This window comes from Dendrobates tinctorius, unplaced genomic scaffold, assembly GCF_039654945.1.
Source record: "Dendrobates tinctorius isolate UK_male_01 unplaced genomic scaffold, ASM3965494v1 ptg000011l, whole genome shotgun sequence".
NCBI lineage: Eukaryota > Metazoa > Chordata > Amphibia > Anura > Dendrobatidae > Dendrobates > Dendrobates tinctorius.
Genome location: NW_027361679.1, coordinates 120,479,763 through 120,501,697, shown reverse-complemented (window position 1 = coordinate 120,501,697; position 21,935 = coordinate 120,479,763). Strand labels below are relative to the sequence as shown.

The 21,935-nt window shown below is 51.2% G+C and overlaps 13 pseudogenes; all 13 read right to left on the bottom strand.

Moving 5' to 3' along the window:
- Nucleotides 1-2,365: 2,365 nt before the first annotated feature.
- LOC141058599 (5S ribosomal RNA) lies at nt 2,366-2,484 on the bottom strand (annotated as a pseudogene).
- Nucleotides 2,485-6,269: 3,785 nt separating this feature from the next.
- On the bottom strand, nt 6,270-6,388 carry LOC141051827 (5S ribosomal RNA; annotated as a pseudogene).
- Nucleotides 6,389-6,662: 274 nt separating this feature from the next.
- Nucleotides 6,663-6,781, bottom strand: LOC141055542 (5S ribosomal RNA; annotated as a pseudogene).
- A 1,450-nt stretch (nt 6,782-8,231) lies between these two features.
- On the bottom strand, nt 8,232-8,350 carry LOC141055197 (5S ribosomal RNA; annotated as a pseudogene).
- An 852-nt stretch (nt 8,351-9,202) lies between these two features.
- On the bottom strand, nt 9,203-9,321 carry LOC141055186 (5S ribosomal RNA; annotated as a pseudogene).
- A 470-nt stretch (nt 9,322-9,791) lies between these two features.
- Nucleotides 9,792-9,910, bottom strand: LOC141055538 (5S ribosomal RNA; annotated as a pseudogene).
- Nucleotides 9,911-13,508: 3,598 nt separating this feature from the next.
- Nucleotides 13,509-13,627, bottom strand: LOC141056216 (5S ribosomal RNA; annotated as a pseudogene).
- A 2,037-nt stretch (nt 13,628-15,664) lies between these two features.
- LOC141051881 (5S ribosomal RNA) lies at nt 15,665-15,783 on the bottom strand (annotated as a pseudogene).
- A 469-nt stretch (nt 15,784-16,252) lies between these two features.
- LOC141051315 (5S ribosomal RNA) lies at nt 16,253-16,371 on the bottom strand (annotated as a pseudogene).
- Nucleotides 16,372-16,448: 77 nt separating this feature from the next.
- LOC141059155 (5S ribosomal RNA) lies at nt 16,449-16,567 on the bottom strand (annotated as a pseudogene).
- Nucleotides 16,568-17,429: 862 nt separating this feature from the next.
- On the bottom strand, nt 17,430-17,548 carry LOC141051305 (5S ribosomal RNA; annotated as a pseudogene).
- A 1,650-nt stretch (nt 17,549-19,198) lies between these two features.
- LOC141058322 (5S ribosomal RNA) lies at nt 19,199-19,317 on the bottom strand (annotated as a pseudogene).
- A 2,427-nt stretch (nt 19,318-21,744) lies between these two features.
- LOC141058493 (5S ribosomal RNA) lies at nt 21,745-21,863 on the bottom strand (annotated as a pseudogene).
- Nucleotides 21,864-21,935: the final 72 nt, after the last annotated feature.

The following is a 21,935-nucleotide window of genomic DNA, read 5'->3' as shown; positions in this document are numbered from 1 at the left end:
TTGGAAATAAAACGTACAACATGTCAACAGGATCAGGGATTCTCAGCCAGTCTCCCATGCCGGTAGTGGCCCGGTCTCAAGCTGCTTAGCGGCTGCGATCTGACGAGGGCATGCATATTCAGCTTAGAATGGCCGTTGACGGAAGCGTGCCATCTCTGACGTTCTTTTCAAGAAGGATAAACTCGGAAGGGCAAGCTTGGAAAAAAAACGTACAAAATGTCAACAGGACCAGGGATTCCCAGCCAGTCTCCCTTGCCGGTACTGGCCCGCCCTCAAGCTGCTTAGCGGCTGCGATATGACGAGGGAAGGCATATTCAGCTTAGAATGGCCATTGACGGAAGCGTGCCATCTCTGACGTTTTTTTCAAGAAGGATAAACTCGGAAGGGCAAGCTTGGAAAAAAAACGTACAAAATGTCAACAGGACCAGGGATTCCCAGCCAGTCTCCCATGCCGGTACTGGCCCAGCCTCAAGCTGCTTAGCGGCTGCGATCTGACAAGGGCATGCATATTCAGCTTAGAATGGCCGTTGACGGAAGCGTGTCATCTCTGACGTTCTTTTCAAGAAGGATAAACTCGGAAGGGCAAGCTTGGAAAAAAAACGTACAAAATGTCCACAGGACCAGGGATTCCCAGCCAGTCTCGCATGCCGGTACAGGGCCTGCCTCAAGCTGCTTAGCGGCTGCGATCTGACGAGGGCATGCATATTCAGCTTAGAATGGCCGTTGACGGAAGCGTGTCATCTCTGACGTTCTTTTCAAGAAGGATAAACTCGGAAGGGCAAGCTTGGAAATAAAACATACAAAATGTCAACAGGATCAGGGATTCCCAGCCAGTCTCCCATGCCGGTACTGGCCCGGCCTCAAGCTGCTTAGCGGCTGCGATCTGACGAGGGCATGCATATTCAGCTTAGAATCGCCGTTGACGGAAGCGTGTCATCTCTGATGTTCTTTTCAAGAAGGATAAACTCGGAAGGGCAAGCTTGGAAAAAAAACGTACAAGATGTCAACAGGACCAGGGATTCCCAGCCAGTCTCCCATGCCGGTACTGGCCCAGCCTCAAGCTGCTTAGCGGCTGCGATCTGACGAGGGCATGCATATTCAGCTTAGAATGGCCGTTGACGGAAGCGTGCCATCTCTGACGTTCTTTTCAAGAAGGATAAACTCGGAAGGGCAAGCTTGGAAAAAAAACGTACAAAATGTCAACAGGACCAGGGATTCCCAGCCAGTCTCCCATGCCGGTACTGGCACGGCCTCAAGATGCTTTGCGGCTGCGATCTGATGAGGGCATGCATATTCAGCTTAGAATGGCCGTTGACGGAAGCGTGTCATCTCTGACGTTCTTTTCAAGAAGGATAAACTCGGAAGGGCAAGCTTGGAAAAAAAACGTACAAAATGTCAACAGGACCAGGGATTCCCAGCCAGTCTCCCATGCCGGTACTGGCCCGGCCTCAAGCTGCTTAGCGGCTGAGATGTGACGAGGGCATGCATATTCAGCTTAGAATGGCCGTTGACGGAAGCGTGCCATCTCTGACGTTCTTTTCAAGAAGGATAAACTCGGAAGGGCAAGCTTGGAAAAAAAACGTACAATATGTCAACAGGACCAGGGATTCCCAGCCAGTTTCCCATGCCGGTACTGGCCCGGCCTCAAGCTGCTTAGCGGCTGCGATCTGACGAGGGCATGCATATTCAGCTTAGAATGGCCGTTGACGGAAGCGTGCCATCTCTGACCTTTTTTTCAAGAAGGATAAACTCGGAAGGGCAAGCTTGGAAAAAAAACGTACAAAATGTCAAAAGGACCAGGGATTCCCAGCCAGTCTCCCATGCCGGTACTGGCCCGGCCTCAAGCTGCTGCGATCTGACGAGGGCATGCATATTCAGCTTAGAATGGCCATTGACGGAAGTGTGCCATCTCTGACGTTCTTTTCAAGAAGGATTTACTCGGAAGTGCAAGCTTGGAAAAAAAACGTACAAAATGTCAACAGGACCAGGGATTCCCAGCCAGTCTCGCATGCCGGTTCTGGCCCTGCCTCAAGCTGCTTAGCGGCTGCAATCTGACGAGGGAATGCATATTCAGCTTAGAATGGCCGTTGACGGAAGCGTGTCATCTCTGACGTTCTTTTCAAGAAGGATAAACTCGGAAGGGCAAGCTTGGAAATAAAACGTACAACATGTCAACAGGATCAGGGATTCTCAGCCAGTCTCCCATGCCGGTAGTGGCCCGGTCTCAAGCTGCTTAGCGGCTGCGATCTGACGAGGGCATGCATATTCAGCTTAGAATGGCCGTTGACGGAAGCGTGCCATCTCTGACGTTCTTTTCAAGAAGGATAAACTCGGAAGGGCAAGCTTGGAAAAAAAACGTACAAAATGTCAACAGGACCAGGGATTCCCAGCCAGTCTCCCATGCCGGTACTGGCCCGGCCTCAAGCTGCTTAGCGGCTGCGATCTGACGAGGGCAGGCATATTCAGCTTAGAATGGCCATTGACGGAAGCGTGCCATCTCTGACGTTCTTTTCAAGAAGGATAAACTCGGAAGGGCAAGCTTGGAAAAAAAACGTACAAAATGTCAACAGGACCAGGGATTCCCAGCCAGTCTCCCTTGCCGGTACTGGCCCGCCCTCAAGCTGCTTAGCGGCTGCGATCTGACGAGGGAAGGCATATTCAGCTTAGAATGGCCGTTGACGGAAGCGTGCCATCTCTGACGTTTTTTTCAAGAAGGATAAACTCGGAAGGGCAAGCTTGGAAAAAAAACGTACAAAATGTCAACAGGACCAGGGATTCCCAGCCAGTCTCCCATGCCGGTACTGGCCCGGCCTCAAGCTGCTTAGCGGCTGCGATCTGACAAGGGCATGCATATTCAGCTTAGAATGGCCGTTGACGGAAGTGTGTCATCTCTGACGTTCTTTTCAAGAAGGATAAACTCGGAAGGGCAAGCTTGGAAAAAAAACGTACAAAATGTCCACAGGACCAGGGATTCCCAGCCAGTCTCGCATGCCGGTACTGGCCCTGACTCAAGCTGCTTAGCGGCTGCGATCTGACGAGGGCATGCATATTCAGCTTAGAATGGCCGTTGACGGAAGCGTGTCATCTCTGACGTTCTTTTCAAGAAGGATAAACTCGGAAGGGCAAGCTTGGAAATAAAACGTACAAAATGTCAACAGGATCAGGGATTCCCAGCCAGTCTCCCATGCCGGTACTGGCCCGGCCTCAAGCTGCTTAGCGGCTGCGATCTGACGAGGGCATGCATATTCAGCTTAGAATCGCCGTTGACAGAAGCGTGCCATCTCTGACGTTCTTTTCAAGAAGGATAAACTCGGAAGGGCAAGCTTGGAAAAAAAACGTACAAAATGTCAACAGGACCAGGGATTCCCAGCCAGTCTCCCATGCCGGTACTGGCCCGGCCTCAAGCTGCTTAGCGGCTGCGATCTGACGAGGGAATGCATATTCAGCTTAGAATGGCCGTTGACGGAAGCGTGACATCTCTGACGTTCTTTTCAAGAAGGATAAACTCGGAAGGGCAAGCTTGGAAAAAAAACGTACAAAATGTCAACAGGACCAGGGATTCCCAGCCAGTCTCCCAAACCGGTACTGGCCCGGCCTCAAGCTGCTTAGCGGCTGCGATCTGACGAGGGCATGCATATTGAGCTTAGAATGGCCGTTGCCGGAAGCATGCCATCTCTGACGTTCTTTTCAAGAAGGATAAACTCGGAAGGGCAAGCTTGGAAAAAAAACGTACAAAATGTCAACAGGACCAGGGATTCCCAGCCAGTCTCCCATGCCGGTACTGGCACGGCCTCAAGCTGCTTAGCGGCTGCGCTCTGACGAGGGCAGGCATATTCAGCTTAGAATGGCCGTTGACGGAAGCATGCCATCTCTGACGTTCTTTTAAAGAAGGATAAACTCGGAAGGGCAAGCTTGGAAAAAAAACGTACAAAATGTCATCAGGACCAGGGATTCCCAGCCAGTCTCCCATGCCGGTACTGGCCCGGCCTCAAGCTGCTTAGCGGCTGCGATCTGACGAGGGAATGCATATTCAGCTTAGAATGGCCGTTGACGGAAGTGTGTCATCTCTGACGTTCTTTTCAAGAAGGATAAACTCGGAAGGGCAAGCTTGGAAAAAAAACGTACAAAATGTCAACAGGACCAGGGATTCCCAGCCAGTCTCCCATGCCGGTACTGGCCCGGCCTTAAGCTGCTGCGATCTGACGAGGGCAGGGATATTCAGCTTAGAATGGCCGTTGACGGAAGCGTGCCATCTCTGACGTTTTTTTCAAGAAGGATAAACTCGGAAGGGCAAGCTTGGAAAAAAAAACGTACAAAATGTCAACAGGACCAGGGATTCCCAGCCAGTCTCCCATGCCGGTACTGGCCCGGCCTCAAGCTGCTTAGCGGCTGCGATCTGACAAGGGTATGCATATTCAGCTTAGAATGGCCGTTGACGGAAGTGTGCCATCTCTGACGTTCTTTTCAAGAAGGATAAACTCGGAAGGGCAAGCTTGGAAAAAAAACGTACAAAATGTCAACAGGACCAGGGATTCCCAGCCAGTCTCACATGCCGGTACTGGCCCTGCCTCAAGCTGCTTAGCGGCTGCGATCTGACGAGGGCATGCATATTCAGCTTAGAATGGCCGTTGACGGAAGCGTGTCATCTCTGACGTTCTTTTCAAGAAGGATAAACTCGGAAGGGCAAGCTTGGAAATAAAACGTACAAAATGTCAACAGGATCAGGGATTCCCAGCCAGTCTCCCATGCCAGTACTTGCCCGGCCTCAAGCTGCTTAGCGGCTGCGATCTGACTGGGGCATGCATATTCAGCTTAGAATGGCCGTTGACGGAAGCGTGCCATCTCTGACGTTCTTTTCAAGAAGGATAAACTCGGAAGGGCAAGCTTGGAAAAAAAACGTACAAAATGTCAACAGGACCAGGGATTCCCAGCCAGTCTCCCATGCCGGTACTGGCCCGGCCTCAAGCTGCTTAGCGGCTGCGATCTGACGAGGGAAGGCATATTCAGCTTAGAATGGCCGTTGACGGAAGCGTGTCATCTCTGACGTTTTTTTCAAGAAGGATAAACTCGGAAGGGCAAGCTTGGAAAAAAAACGTACAAAATGTCAACAGGACCAGGGATTCCCAGCCAGTCTCCCATGCCGGTACTGGCCATGCCTCAAGCTGCTTAGCGGCTGCGATCTGACAAGCGCATGCATATTCAGCTTAGAATGGCCGTTGACGGAAGCGTGCCATCTCTGACGTTCTTTTCAAGAAGGATAAACTCGGAAGGGCAAGCTTGGAAAAAAAACGTACAAAATGTCAACAGGACCAGGGATTCCCAGCCAGTCTCGCATGCCGGTACTGGCCCTGCCTCAAGCTGCTTAGCGGCTGCGATCTGACGAGGGCATGCATATTCAGCTTAGAATGGCCGTTGACGGAAGCGTGTCATCTCTGACGCTCTTTTCAAGAAGGATAAACTCGGAAGGGCAAGCTTGGAAATAAAACGTACAAAATGTCAACAGGATCAGGGATTCCCAGCCAGTCTCCCAGGCCGGTACTGGCCCGGCCTCAAGCTGCTTAGCGGCTGCGATCTGACGAGGGCATGCATATTCAGCTTAGGATGGCCGTTAATGGAAGCGTGCCATCTCTGACGTTCTTTTCAAGAAGGATAAACTCGGAAGGGCAAGCTTGGAAACAAAACGTCAACAGGACCAGGGAATCCCAGGCTGTCTCCCATGCCGGTATTGGCCCGGCCTCAAGCTGCTTAGCGGCTGCGATCTGACGAGGGGATGCATATTCAGCTTAGAATGGCCATTGACAGAAGCATGGCATCTCTGACCTTCTTTTCAAGAAGGATAAACTCGGAAGGGCAAGTTTGGAAAAAAAACGTACAAAATGTCAACAGGACCAGGGATTCCCAGCCAGTCTCCCATGCCGGTACTGGCCCGGACTCAAGCTGCTTAGCGGCTACGATCTGACGAGGACATGCATATTCAGCTTAGAATGGCCGTTGACGGAAGCGTGTCATCTCTGACGCTCTTTTCAAGAAGGATAAACTCGGAAGGGCAAGCTTGGAAATAAAACGTACAAAATGTCAACAGGATCAGGGATTCCCAGCCAGTCTCCCATGCCGGTACTGGCCCGGCCTCAAGCTGCTTAGCGGCTGCGATCTGACGAGGACATGCATATTCAGCTTAGGATGGCTGTTGACGGAAGCGTGCCATCTCTGACGTTCTTTTCAAGAAGGATAAACTCGGAAGTGCAAGCTTGGAAAAAAAACTTACAAAATGTCAACAGGACCAGGGATTCCCAGCCAGTCTCCCATGCTGGTACTGGCCCGGCCTCAAGCTGCTTAGCGGCTGCGATCTGACGAGGGCATGCATATTCAGCTTAGAATGGCCGTTGACAGCAGCGTGCTATCTCTGACGTTCTTTTCAAGAAGGATAAACTCGGAAGGGCAAGCTTGGAAAAAAAACGTACAAAATGTCAACAGGACCAGGGATTCCCAGCCAGTCTCCCATGCCGGTACTGGCCCGGCCTCAAGCTGCTTAGCGGCTGCAATCTGACGAGGGCATGCATATTCAGCTTAGAATGGCCGTTGACGGAAGCGTGCCATCTCTGACGTTCTTTACAAGAAGGATAAACTCGGAAGGGCAAGCTTGGAAAAAAAAACGTACAAAATGTCAACAGGACCAGGGATTCCCAGCCAGTCTCCCATGCCGGTACTGGCCCGGCCTCAAGCTGCTTAGCGGCTGCGATCTGACGAGGGCATGCATATTCAGCTTAGAATGGCTGTTGACGGAAGCGTGCCATCTCTGACGTTCTTTTCAAGAAGGATAAACTCGGAAGGGCAAGCTTGGAAAAAAAACGTACAAAATGTCAACAGGACCAGGGATTCCCAGCCAGTCTCCCATGCCAGTACTGGCCCGGCCTCAAGCTGCTTAGCGGCTGCGATCTGACGAGGGCATGCATATTCAGCTTACAATGGCCGTTGACGGAAGTGTGCCATCTCTGACGTTCTTTTCAAGAAGGATAAACTCGGAAGGGCAAGCTTGGAAAAAAAACGTACAAAATGTCAACAGGACCAGGGATTCCCAGCCAGTCTCCCATGCCGGTACTGGCCCGCCCTCAAGCTGCTTAGCGGCTGCGATCTGACGAGGGCATGCATATTCAGCTTAGAATGGCCGTTGACGGAAGCGTGCCATCTCTGACGTTTTTTTCAAGAAGGATAAACTCGGAAGGGCAAGCTTGGCAAAAAAAACGTACAATATGTCATTAGGACCAGGGATTCCCAGCCAGTCTCCCATGCCGGTACTGGCCCGGCCTCAAGCTGCTTAGCGGCTGCGATGTGACGAGGGAATGCATATTCAGCTTAGAATGGCCGATGATGGAAGCGTGCCATCTCTGACGTTTTTTTCAAGAAGGATAAACTCGGAAGGGCAAGCTTGGAAAAAAAACATACAGAATGTCAACAGGACCAGGGATTCCCAGCCAGTCTCCCATGCAGGTACTGGCCCGGACTCAAGCTGCTTAGAGGCTGCGATCTGACGAGGGAATGCATATACAGCTTAGAATGGCCGTTGACGGAAGCGTGCCATCTCTGACGTTCTTTTCAAGAAGGATAAACTCGGAAGGGCAAGCTTGGAAATAAAACGTACAAAATGTCAACAGGACCAGGGATTCCCAGCAAGTCTCCCATGCCGGTACTGGCCCTGCCTCAAGCTGCTTAGCGGCTGCGATCTAACGAGGGCATGCATATTCAGCTTAGAATGGCCGTTGACGGAAGCGTGCCATCTCTGACGTTCTTTTCAAGAAGGATACACTCGGAAGGGCAAGCTTGGAAATAAAATGTACAATATGTCAACAGGATCAGGGATTCCCAGCCAGTCTCCCATGCCGGTACTGGCCCGGCCTCAAGCTGCTTAGCGGCTGCGATCTGACGAGGGGATGCATATTCAGCTTAGAATGGCCGTTGACAGAAGCGTTCCATCTCTGACGTTCTTTTAAAGAAGGATAAACTCGGAAGTGCAAGCTTGGAAAAAAAACGTACAAAATGTCAACAGGACCAGGGATTCCCAGCCAGTCTCCCATGCCGGTACTGGCCCGGCCTCAAGCTGCTTAGCGGCTGCGATCTGACGAGGGCATGCATATTCAGCTTAGAACGGCCGTTGACGGAAGTGTGTCATCTCTGACGTTCTTTTCAAGAAGGATAAACTCGGAAGGGCAAGCTTGGAAAAAAAACGTAAAAAATGTCAACAGGACCAGGGATTCCCAGCCAGTCTCCCATGCCGGTACTGGCCCGGCCTCAAGCTGCTTAGCGGCTGCGATCTGACGAGGGCATGCATATTCAGCTTAGAATGGCCGTTGACAGAAGCGTGCCATCTCTGACGTTTTTTTCAAGAAGGATAAACTCGGAAGGGCAAGCTTGGCAAAAAAACGTACAAAATGTCATTAGGACCAGGGATTCCCAGCCCGTCTCCCATGCCGGTACTAGCCCGGCCTCAAGCTGCTTAGCGGCTGCGATGTGACGAGGGCATGCATATTCAGCTTAGAATGGCCGTTGACGGAAGTGTGCCATCTCTGACGTTCTTTTCAAGAAGGATAAACTCGGAAGGGAAAGCTTGGAAAAAAAACGTACAAAATGTCAAGAGGACCAGGGATTCCCAGCCAGTCTCCCATGCCCGTAGTGGCCCTGCCTCAAGCTGCTTAGCGGCTGCGATCTGCCGAGGGCATGCACATTCAGCTTAGAATGGCCGTTGACAGAAGCGTTTCATCTCTGACGTTCTTTTCAAGAAGGATAAACTCGGAAGGGCAAGCTTGGAAAAAAAACGTACAGAACGTAAACAGGACCAGGGATTCCAAGCCAGTCTCCCATGCCGGTACTGGCCCGGCCTCAAGCTTCTTAGAGGCTGCGATCTGACGAGGGAATGCATATTGAGCTTAGAATGGCCGTTGACGGAAGCGTGCCATCTCTGACGTTCTTTTCAAGAAGGATAAACTCGGAAGGGCAAGCTTGGAAATAAAACGTCAAGAGGACCAGGGATTCCCAGCAAGTCTCCCATGCCGGTACTGGCCCTGCCTCAAGCTGCTTAGCAGCTGCGATCTGACGAGGGCATGCATATTCAGCTAAGAATGGCCGTTGACAGAAGCGTGCCATCTCTGACGTTCTTTTCAAGAAGGATAAACTCGGAAGGGCAAGCTTGGAAAAAAAACGTACAAAATGTCAACAGGACCAGGGATTCCCAGCCAGTCTCCCATGCCGGTACTGGCCCGGCCTCAAGCTGCTTAGCGGCTGCGATCTGACGAGGGCATGCATATTCAGCTTAGAATGGCCGTTGACAGAAGCGTGCCATCTCTGACGTTCTTTTCAAGAAGGATAAACTCGGAAGGGCAAGCTTGGAAAAAAAACGTACAAAATGTCAACAGGACCAGGGATTCCCAGCCAGTCTCCCATGCCGGTACTGGCCCTGCCTCAAGCTGCTTAGCGGCTGCGATCTGACGAGGGCATGCATATTCAGCTTAGAATGGCCGTTGACGGAAGCGTGCCATCTCTGACGTTCTTTTCAAGAAGGATAAACTCGGAAGGGCAAGCTTGGAAAAAAAAACGTACAAAATGGCAACAGGACCAGGGATTCTCAGCCAGTCTCCCATGCCGGTACTGGCCCGGCTTCAAGCTGCTTAGCGGCTGCGATCTGACGAGTGCATGCATATTCAGCTTAGAACGGCCGTTGAAGGAAGCATGCCATCTCTGACGTTCTTTTCAAGAAGGATAAACTCGGAAGGGCAAGCTTGGAAAAAAAACGTACAAAATGTCAACAGGACCAGGGATTCCCAGCCAGTCTCCCATGCCGGTACTGGCCCGGCCTCAAGCTGCTTAGCGGCTGCGATCTGACGAGGGCATGCATATTCAGCTTAGAATGGCTGTTGACGGAAGCGTGGCATCTCTGATGTTCTTTTAAAGAAGGATAAACTCGGAAGGGCAAGCTTGGAAAAAAAACGTCAACAGGACCGGGGATTCCCAGCCAGTCTCCCATGCCGGTACTGGCCCGGCCTCAAGCTGCTTAGCGGCTGCGATCTGACGAGGGCATGCATATTCAGCTTAGAATGGCCGTTGACGGAAGTGTGTCATCTCTGACGTTCTTTTCAAGAAGGATACACTCGGAAGGGCAAGCTTGGAAATAAAACGTACAACATGTCAACAGGATCAGGGATTCCCAGCCAGTCTCCCATGCAGGTACTGGCCCACCCTCAAGCTGCTTAGCGGCTGCGATGTGACGAGGGCATGCATAATCAGCTTAGAATGGCCGTTGACGGAAGCGTGCCATCTCTGACGTTCTTTTCAAGAAGGATAAACTCGGAAGGGCAAGCTTGGAAAAAAAACGTACAAAATGTCAACAGGACCAGGGATTCCCAGCCAGTCTCCCATGCTGGTACTGGCCCGGCATCAAGCTGCTTAGCGGCTGCGATGTGACGAGAGCAAGCATATTGAGCTTAGAATGGCCGATGATGGAAGCGTGCCATCTCTGACGTTTTTTTCAAGAAGGATAAACTCGGAAGGGCAAGCTTGGAAAAAAAACATACAGAATGTCAACAGGACCAGGGATTCCCAGCCAGTCTCCCATGCCGGTACTGGCCCGGCCTCAAGCTGCTTAGAGGCTGCAATCTGACGAGGGAATGCATATTCAGCCTAGAATGGCCGTTGACGGAAGCGTGCCATCTCTGACGTTCTTTTCAAGAAGGATAAACTCGGAAGGGCAAGCTTGGAAATAAAACGTACAAAATGACAACAGGACAAGGGATTCCCAGCAAGTCTCCCATGCCGGTACTGGCCCTGCCTCAAGCTGCTTAGCGGCTGCGATCTGACGAGGGCATGCATATTCAACTTAGAATGGCCGTTGACGGAAGCGTGTCATCTCTGACGTTCTTTTCAAGAAGGATACACTCGGAAGGGCAAGCTTGGAAATAAAACGTACAATATGTCAACAGGATCAGGGATTCCCAGCCAATCTCCCATGCCGGTACTGGCCCGGCCTCAAGCTGCTTAGCGGCTGCGATGTGACGAGGGCATGCATATTCAGCTTAGAATGGCCGATGATGGAAGCGTGCCATCTCTGACGTTTTTTTCAAGAAGGATAAACTTGGAAGGGCAAGCTTGGAAAAAAAACATACAGAATGTCAACAGGACCAGGGATTCCCAGCCAGTCTCCCATGCCGGTACATGCCCGGCCTCAAGCTGCTTAGAGGCTGCGATATGACGAGGGAATGCATATTGAGCTTAGAATGGCCGTTGACGGAAGTGTGCCATCTCTGACGTTCTTTTCAAGAAGGATAAACTCGGAAGGGCAAGCTTGGAAATAAAACGTACAAAATGTCAACAGGACCATGGATTCCCAGCAAGTCTCCCATGCCGGTACTGGCCCTGCCTCAAGCTGCTTAGCGGCTGCGATCTGACGAGGGCATGCATATTCAGCTTAGAATGGCCGTTGACGGAAGCGTGTCATCTCTGATGTTCTTTTCAAGAAGGATACACTCGGAAGGGCAAGCTTGGAAATAAAACGTACAATATGTCAACAGGATCAGGGATTCCCAGCCAGTCTCCCATGCCGGTACTGGCCCGGCCTCAAGCTGCTTAGCAGCTGCGATCTGACGAGGGAATGCATATTCAGCTTAGAATGGCCGTTGACGGAAGCGTGCCATCTCTGACGTTCTTTTCAAGAAGGATAAACTCGGAAGGGCAAGCTTGGAAAAAAAGCGTACAAAATGTCAACAGGACCAGGGATTCCCAGCCAGTCTCCCATGCCGTTACTGGCCCGGCCTCAAGCTGCTTAGCGGCTGCGATCTGACGAGGGCATGCATATTCAGCTTAGAATGGCCATTGACAGAAGCGTACCATCTCTGACGTTCTTTTCAAGAAGGATAAACTCTGAAAGGCAAGCTTGGAAAAAAAACGTACAAAATGTCAACAGGACCAGGGATTCCCAGCCAGTCTCCCATGCCGGTACTGGCCCGGCCTCAAGCTGCTTAGCGGCTGCGATCTGACGAGGGAATTCATATTCAGCTTAGAATGGCCGTTGACGGAAGCGTGCCATCTCTGACGTTCTTTTCAAGAGGGATAAACTCGGAAGGGCAAGCTTGGAAAAAAAAACGTACAAAATGTCAACAGGACCAGGGATTCCCAGCCAGTCTCCCATGCCGGTACTGGCCCGGCCTCAAGCTGCTTAGCGGCTGCGATCTGACAAGGGAATGCATATTCAGTTTAGAATGGCCGTTGACGGAAGCGTGCCATCTCTGACGTTCTTTTCAAGAAGGATAAACTCGGAAGGGCAAGCTTGGAAAAAAAACGTACAAAACGTCAACAGGACCAGGGATTCCCAGCCAGTCTCGCATGCCGGTACTGGCCCTGCCTCAAGCTGCTTAGCGGCTGCGATCTGACGAGGGCATGCATATTCAGCTTAGAATGGCCGTTAACGGAAGCGTGTCATCTCTGACGTTCTTTTCAAGAAGGATAAACTCGGAAGGGCAAGCTTGGAAATAAAACGTACAAAATGTCAACAGGATCAGGGATTCCCAGCCAGTCTCGCATGCCGGTACTGGCCCGGCCTCAAGCTGCTTAGCGGCTGCGATCTGACGAGGGCATGCATATTCAGCTTAGAATGGCCGTTGACGGAAGCGTGCCATCTCTGACGTTCTTTTCAAGAAGGATAAACTCGGAAGGGCAAGCTTGGAAAAAAAACGTACAAAATGTCAACAGGACCAGGGATTCCCAGCCAGTCTCGCATGCCGGTACTGGCCCTGCCTCAAGCTGCTTAGCGGCTGCGATCTGACGAGGGCATGCATATTCAGCTTAGAATGGCCGTTGACGGAAGCGTGTCATCTCTGACGTTCTTTTCAAGAAGGATAAACTCGGAAGGGCAAGCTTGGAAATAAAACGTACAAAATGTCAACAGGATCAGGGATTCCCAGGCAGTCTCCCATGCCGGTACTGGCCCAGCCTCAAGCTGCTTAGCAGCTGCGATCTGACGAGGGCATGCATATTAAGCTTAGAATGGCCGTTGACGGAAGCATGCCATCTCTGACGTTCTTTTCAAGAAGGATAAACTCGGAAGGGCAAGCTTGGAAATAAAACGTACAAAATGTCAACAGGACCAGGGATTCCCAGCCAGTCTCCCATGCCGGTACTGGCCCTGCCTCAAGCTGCTTTGCAGCTGCGATCTGACGAGGGAATGCATATTCAGCTTAGAATGGCCGTTGACGGAAGCGTGCCATCTCTGACGTTCTTTTCAAGAAGGATAAACTCGGAAGGGCAAGCTTGGAAAAAAAAACGTACAAAATGTCAACAGGACCAGGGATTCCCAGCCAGTCTCCCATGCAGGTACTGGCCCAGCCTCAAGCTGCTTAGCGGCTGCGATCTGACGAGGGAATGCATATTCAGCTTAGAATCGCCGTTGACAGAAGCGTGCCATCTCTGACGTTCTTTTCAAGAAGGATAAACTCGGAAGGGCAAGCTTGGAAAAAAAACGTACAAAATGTCAACAGGACCAGGGATTCCCAGCCAGTCTCCCATGCCGGTACTGGCCCGGCCTCAAGCTGCTTAGCGGCTGCGATCTGACGAGGGCAGGCATATTCAGCTTAGAATGTCCGTTGACGGAAGCGTGCCATCTCTGACGTTTTTTTCAAGAAGGATAAACTCGGAAGGGCAAGCTTGGAAAAAAAACGTACAAAATGTCAACAGGACCAGGGATTCCCAGCCAGTTTCCCATGCCGGTACTGGCCCGGCCTCAAGCTGCTTAGCGGCTGCGATCTGACAAGGGAATGCATATTCAGTTTAGAATGGCCGTTGACGGAAGCGTGCCATCTCTGACGTTCTTTTCAAGAAGGATAAACTCGGAAGGGCAAGCTTGGAAAAAAAACGTACAAAACGTCAACAGGACCAGGGATTCCCAGCCAGTCTCGCATGCCGGTACTGGCCCTGCCTCAAGCTGCTTAGCGGCTGCGATCTGACGAGGGCATGCATATTCAGCTTAGAATGGCCGTTAACGGAAGCGTGTCATCTCTGACGTTCTTTTCAAGAAGGATAAACTCGGAAGGGCAAGCTTGGAAATAAAACGTACAAAATGTCAACAGGATCAGGGATTCCCAGCCAGTCTCGCATGCCGGTACTGGCCCGGCCTCAAGCTGCTTAGCGGCTGCGATCTGACGAGGGCATGCATATTCAGCTTAGAATGGCCGTTGACGGAAGCGTGCCATCTCTGACGTTCTTTTCAAGAAGGATAAACTCGGAAGGGCAAGCTTGGAAAAAAAACGTACAAAATGTCAACAGGACCAGGGATTCCCAGCCAGTCTCGCATGCCGGTACTGTCCCTGCCTCAAGCTGCTTAGCGGCTGCGATCTGACGAGGGCATGCATATTCAGCTTAGAATGGCCGTTGACGGAAGCGTGTCATCTCTGACGTTCTTTTCAAGAAGGATAAACTCGGAAGGGCAAGCTTGGAAATAAAACGTACAAAATGTCAACAGGATCAGGGATTCCCAGGCAGTCTCCCATGCCGGTACTGGCCCAGCCTCAAGCTGCTTAGCAGCTGCGATCTGACGAGGGCATGCATATTAAGCTTAGAATGGCCGTTGACGGAAGCGTGCCATCTCTGACGTTTTTTTCAAGAAGGATAAACTCGGAAGGGCAAGCTTGGAAAAAAAACATACAAAATGTCAACAGGACCAGGGATTCCCAGCCAGTCTCCCATGCCGGTACTGGCCCGGCCTCAAGCTGCTTAGCGGCTGCAATGTGACGAGGGCATGCATATTCAGCTTAGAATGGCCGATGATGGAAGCGTGCCATCTCTGACGTTTTTTTCAAGAATGATAAACTCGGAAGGGCAAGCTTGGAAAAAAAACATACATAATGTCAACAGGACCAGGGATTCCCAGCCAGTCTCCCATGCCGGTACTGGCCCGGCCTCAAGCTGCTTAGAGGTTGTGATCTGACGAGGGAATGCATATTCAGCTTAGAATGGCCGTTGACGGAAGCGTGCCATCTCTGACGTTCTTTTCAAGAAGGATAAACTCGGAAGGGCAAGCTTGGAAATAAAACGTACAAAATGTCAACAGGACCACGGATTCCCAGCAAGCCTCCCATGCCGGTACTGGCCCTGCCTCAAGCTGCTTAGCGGCTGCGATCTGACAAGGGCATGCATATTCAGCTTAGAATGGCCGTTGACGGAAGCGTGTTATCTCTGACGTTCTTTTCAAGAAGGATACACTCGGAAGGGCAAGCTTGGAAATAAAACATACAAAATGTCAACAGGACCAGTGATTCCCAGCCAGTCTCCCATGCCAGTACTGGCCCGGCCTCAAGCTGCTTAGCGGCTGCGATCTGACGAGGGCATGCATATTCAGCTTAGAATGGCCGTTGACGGAAGCGTGCCATCTCTGACGTTCTTTTCAAGAAGGATAAACTCGGAAGGGCAAGCTTGGAAAAAAAACGTACAAAATGTCAACAGGACCAGGGATTCCCAGCCAGTCTCCCATGCAGGTACTGGCCCAGCCTCAAGCTGCTTAGCGGCTGCGATCTGACGAGGGAATTCATATTCAGCTTAGAATGGCCGTTGATGGAAGCGTGCCATCTCTGACGTTCTTTTCAAGAAGGATAAACTCGGAAGGGCAAGCTTGGAAAAAAAACGTACAAAATGTCAACAGGACCAGGGATTCCCAGTCAGTCTCCCATGCCGGTACTGGCCCGGCCTCAAGCTGCTTAGCGGCTGCGATCTGACGAGGGCAGGGATATTCGGCTTAGAATGGCCGTTGACGGAAGCGTGCCATCTCTGACGTTTTTTTCAAGAAGGATAAACTCGGAAGGGCAAGCTTGGAAAAAAAACGTACAAAATGTCAACAGGACCAGGGATTCCCAGCCAGTTTCCCATGCCGGTACTGGCCCGGCCTCAAGCTGCTTAGCGGCTGCGATCTGTCAAGGGAATGCATATCCAGCTTAGAATGGCCGTTGACGGAAGCGTGCCATCTCTGACGTTCTTTTCAAGAAGGATAAACTCGGAAGGGCAAGCTTGGAAAAAAAACGTACAAAATGTCAACAGGACCAGGGATTCCCAGCCAGTCTCGCATGCCGGTACTGGCCCTGCCTCAAGCTGCTTTGCAGCTGCGATCTGACGAGGGCATGCATATTCAGCTTAGAATGGCCGTTGATGGAAGCGTGCCATCTCTGATGTTCTTTTCAAGAAGGATAAACTCGGAAGGGCAAGCTTGGAAAAAAAACGTACAAAATGTCAACAGGACCAGGGATTCCCAGCCAGTCTCCCATGCCGGTACTTGCCCGGCCTCAAGCTGCTTAGCGGCTGCGATCTGACGAGGGCATGCATATTCAGCTTAGAATGGCCGTTGACAGAAGCGTGCCATCTCTGACGTTCTTTTCAAGAAGGATAAACTCGGAAGGGCAAGCTTGGAAAAAAAACGTACAAAATGTCAACAGGACCAGGGATTCCCAGCCAGTCTCCCATGCCGGTACTGGCCCGGCCTCAAGCTGCTTAGTGGCTGCAATCTGACGAGGGCAGGCATATTCAGCTTAGAATGGCCGTTGACGGAAGCGTGCCATCTCTGACGTTTTTTTCAAGAAGGATAAACTCGGAAGGGCAAGCTTGGAAAAAAAAACGTACAAAATGTCAACAGGATCAGGGATTCCCAGCCAATCTCCCATGCCGGTACTGGCCCGGCCTCAAGCTGCTTAGCGGCTGCGATGTGACGAGGGCATGCATATTCAGCTTAGAATGGCCGATGATGGAAGCGTGCCATCTCTGACGTTTTTTTCAAGAAGGATAAACTCGGAAGGGCAAGCTTGGAAAAAAAACATACAGAATGTCAACAGGACCAGGGATTCCCAGCCAGTCTCCCATGCCGGTACTTGCCCGGCCTCAAGCTGCTTAGAGGCTGCGATATGACGAGGGAATGCATATTGAGCTTAGAATGGCCGTTGACGGAAGTGTGCCATCTCTGACGTTCTTTTCAAGAAGGATAAACTCGGAAGGGCAAGCTTGGAAATAAAACGTACAAAATGTCAACAGGACCATGGATTCCCAGCAAGTCTCCCATGCCGGTACTGGCCCTGCCTCAAGCTGCTTAGCGGCTGCGATCTGACGAGGGCATGCATATTCAGCTTAGAATGGCCGTTGACGGAAGTGTGTCATCTCTGATGTTCTTTTCAAGAAGGATACACTCGGAAGGGCAAGCTTGGAAATAAAACGTACAATATGTCAACAGGATCAGGGATTCCCAGCCAGTCTCCCATGCCGGTACTGGCCCGGCCTCAAGCTGCTTAGCAGCTGCGATCTGACGAGGGAATGCATATTCAGCTTAGAATGGCCGTTGACGGAAGCGTGCCATCTCTGACGTTCTTTTCAAGAAGGATAAACTCGGAAGGGCAAGCTTGGAAAAAAAGCGTACAAAATGTCAACAGGACCAGGGATTCCCAGCCAGTCTCCCATGCCGGTACTGGCCCGGCCTCAAGCTGCTTAGCGGCTGCGATCTGACGAGGGCATGCATATTCAGCTTAGAATGTCCGTTGACAGAAGCGTACCATCTCTGACGTTCTTTTCAAGAAGGATAAACTCTGAAGGGCAAGCTTGGAAAAAAAAACGTACAAAATGTCAACAGGACCAGGGATTCCCAGCCAGTCTCCCATGCCGGTACTGGCCCGGCCTCAAGCTGCTTAGCGGCTGCGATCTGACGAGGGAATTCATATTCAGCTTAGAATGGCCGTTGACGGAAGTGTGCCATCTCTGACGTTCTTTTCAAGAGGGATAAACTCGGAAGGGCAAGCTTGGAAAAAAAAACGTACAAAATGTCAACAGGACCAGGGATTCCCAGCCAGTCTCCCATGCCGGTACTGGCCCGCCCTCAAGCTGCTTAGCGGCTGCGATCTGACGAGGGCATGCATATTCAGCTTAGAATGGCCGTTGACGGAAGCGCGCCATCTCTGACGTTCTTTTCAAGAAGGATAAACTCGGAAGGGCAAGCTTGGAAAAAAACACGTACAAAATGTCAACAGGACCAGGGATTCCCAGCCAGTCTCCCATGCCGGTACTGGCCCGGCCTCAAGCTGCTTAGCGGCTGCGATCTGACGAGGGCATGCATATTCAGCTTAGAATGGCCGTTGATGGAAGCGTGCTATCTCTGACGTTCTTTTAAAGAAGTATAAACTCGGAAGGGCAAGCTTGGAAAAAAAACGTACAAAATGTCAATAGGACCAGGGATTCCCAGCCAGTCTCCCATGCCGGTACTGGCCCGGCCTCAAGCTGCTTAGCGGCTGTGATCTGACGAGGGCATGCATTTTCAGCTTAGAATGGCCGTTGACGGAAGCGTGTCATCTCTGACGTTTTTTTCAAGAAGGATAAACTCGGAAGGGCAAGCTTGGCAAAAAAACGTACAAAATGTCATAAGGACCAGGGATTCCCAGCCAGTCTCCCATGCCGGTACTGGCCCGGCCTCACGCTGCTGAGCGGCTGCGATGTGACGAGGGAATGCATATTCAGCTTAGAATGGCCGTTGATGGAAGCGTGTCATCTCTGACGTTCTTTTCAAGAAGGATAAACTCGGAAGGGCAAGCTTGGAAATAAAATGTACAAAATGTCAACAGGATCAGGGATTCCCAGCCAGACTCCCATGCCGGTACTGGCCCGGCCTCAAGCTGCTTAGCGGCTGCAATCTGACGAGGGCATGCATATTCAGCTTAGAATGGCCGTTGACGGAAGCGTGCCATCTCTGACGTTCTTTTCAAGAAGGATAAACTCGGAAGGGCAAGCTTGGAAAAAAAAACGTACAAAATGTCAACAGGACCATGGATTCCCAGCCAGTCTCCCATGCCGGTACTGGCCCGGCCTCAAGCTGCTTAGCGGCTGTGATCTGACGAGGGCATGCATATTCAGCTTAGAATGGCCGTTGACGGAAGCGTGCCATCTCTGACGTTCTTTTCAAGAAGGATAAACTCGGAAGGGCAAGCTTGGAAAAAAAAACGTACAAAATGTCAACAGGACCAGGGATTCCCAGCCAGTCTCCCATGCAGGTACTGGCCCAGCCTCAAGCTGCTTAGCGGCTGCGATCTGACGAGGGAATGCATATTCAGCTTAGAATCGCCGTTGACGGAAGCGTGCCATCTCTGACGTTCTTTTCAAGAAGGATAAACTCGGAAGGGCAAGCTTGGAAAAAAAACGTACAAAATGTCAACAGGACCAGGGATTCCCAGCCAGTCTCCCATGCCGGTACTGGCCCGGCCTCAAGCTGCTTAGCGGCTGCGATCTGACGAGGGCAGGCATATTCAGCTTAGAATGGCCGTTGACGGAAGCGTGCCATCTCTGACGTTTTTTTCAAGAAGGATAAACTCGGAAGGGCAAGCTTGGAAAAAAAACGTACAAAATGTCAACAGGACCAGGGATTCCCAGCCAGTTTCCCATGCCGGTACTGGCCCGGCCTCAAGCTGCTTAGCGGCTGCGATCTGACAAGGGAATGCATATTCAGTTTAGAATGGCCGTTGACGGAAGCGTGCCATCTCTGACGTTCTTTTCAAGAAGGATAAACTCGGAAGGGCAAGCTTGGAAAAAAAACGTACAAAACGTCAACAGGACCAGGGATTCCCAGCCAGTCTCGCATGCCGGTACTGGCCCTGCCTCAAGCTGCTTAGCGGCTGCGATCTGACGAGGGCATGCATATTCAGCTTAGAATGGCCGTTAACGGAAGCGTGTCATCTCTGACGTTCTTTTCAAGAAGGATAAACTCGGAAGGGCAAGCTTGGAAATAAAACGTACAAAATGTCAACAGGATCAGGGATTCCCAGCCAGTCTCGCATGCCGGTACTGGCCCGGCCTCAAGCTGCTTAGCGGCTGCGATCTGACGAGGGCATGCATATTCAGCTTAGAATGGCCGTTGACGGAAGCGTGCCATCTCTGACGTTCTTTTCAAGAAGGATAAACTCGGAAGGGCAAGCTTGGAAAAAAAACGTACAAAATGTCAACAGGACCAGGGATTCCCAGCCAGTCTCGCATGCCGGTACTGGCCCTGCCTCAAGCTGCTTAGCGGCTGCGATCTGACGAGGGCATGCATATTCAGCTTAGAATGGCCGTTGACGGAAGCGTGTCATCTCTGACGTTCTTTTCAAGAAGGATAAACTCGGAAGGGCAAGCTTGGAAATAAAACGTACAAAATGTCAACAGGATCAGGGATTCCCAGCCAGTCTCCCATGCCGGTACTGGCCCAGCCTCAAGCTGCTTAGCAGCTGCGATCTGACGAGGGCATGCATATTAAGCTTAGAATGGCCGTTGACGGAAGCATGCCATCTCTGACGTTCTTTTCAAGAAGGATAAACTCGGAAGGGCAAGCTTGGAAAAAAAACGTACAAAATGTCAACAGGACCAGGGATTCCCAGCCAGTCTCCCATGCCGGTGCCGGTACTGGCCCGGCCTCAAGCGGCTGCGATCTAACGAGGGAATGCATATTCAGCTTAGAATGGCCGTTGACAGAAGCGTGCCATCTCTGACGTTCTTTTCAAGAATGATAAACTCGGAAGGGCAAGCTTGGAAAAAAAACGTACAAAATGTCAACAGGACCAGGGATTCCCAGCCAGTCTCCCATGACGGTACTGGCCCGGCCTCAAGCTGCTTAGAGGCTGCGACCTGACGAGGCAATGCATATTCAGCTTAGAATGGCCGTTGACGGAAGCGTGCCATCTCTGACGTTTTTTTCAAGAAGGATAAACTCGGAAGGGCAAGCTTGGAAAAAAAACATACAAAATGTCAACAGGACCAGGGATTCCCAGCCAGTCTCCCATGCCGGTACTGGCCCGGCCTCAAGCTGCTTAGCGGCTGCGATGTGACGAGGGCATGCATATTCAGCTTAGAATGGCCGATGATGGAAGCGTGCCATCTCTGACGTTTTTTTCAAGAATGATAAACTCGGAAGGGCAAGCTTGGAAAAAAAACATACATAATGTCAACAGGACGAGGGATTCCCAGCCAGTCTCCCATGCCGGTACTGGCCCGGCCTCAAGCTGCTTAGAGGCTGTGATCTGACGAGGGAATGCATATTCAGATTAGAATGGCCGTTGACGGAAGCGTGCCATCTCTGACGTTCTTTTCAAGAAGGATAAACTCGGAAGGGCAAGCTTGGAAATAAAACGTACAAAATGTCAACAGGACCACGGATTCCCAGCAAGTCTCCCATGCCGGTACTGGCCCTGCCTCAAGCTGCTTAGCGGCTGCGATCTGACAAGGGCATGCATATTCAGCTTAGAATGGCCGTTGACGGAAGCGTGTCATCTCTGACGTTCTTTTCAAGAAGGATACACTCGGAAGGGCAAGCTTGGAAATAAAACATACAAAATGTCAACAGGACCAGTGATTCCCAGCCAGTCTCCCATGCCAGTACTGGCCCGGCCTCAAGCTGCTTAGCGGCTGCGATCTGACGAGGGCATGCATATTCAGCTTAGAATGGCCGTTGACGGAAGCGTGCCATCTCTGACGTTCTTTTCAAGAAGGATAAACTCGGAAGGGCAAGCTTGGAAAAAAAACGTACAAAACGTCAACAGGACCAGGGATTCCCAGCCAGTCTCCCATGCAGGTACTGGCCCAGCCTCAAGCTGCTTAGCGGCTGCGATCTGACGAGGGAATTCATATTCAGCTTAGAATGGCCGTTGATGGAAGCGTGCCATCTCTGACGTTCTTTTCAAGAAGGATAAACTCGGAAGGGCAAGCTTGGAAAAAAAACGTACAAAATGTCAACAGGACCAGGGATTCCCAGCCAGTCTCCCATGCCGGTACTGGCCCGGCCTCAAGCTGCTTAGCGGCTGCGATCTGACGAGGGCAGGGATATTCAGCTTAGAATGGCCGTTGACGGAAGTGTGCCATCTCTGACGTTTTTTTCAAGAAGGATAAACTCGGAAGGGCAAGCTTGGAAAAAAAACGTA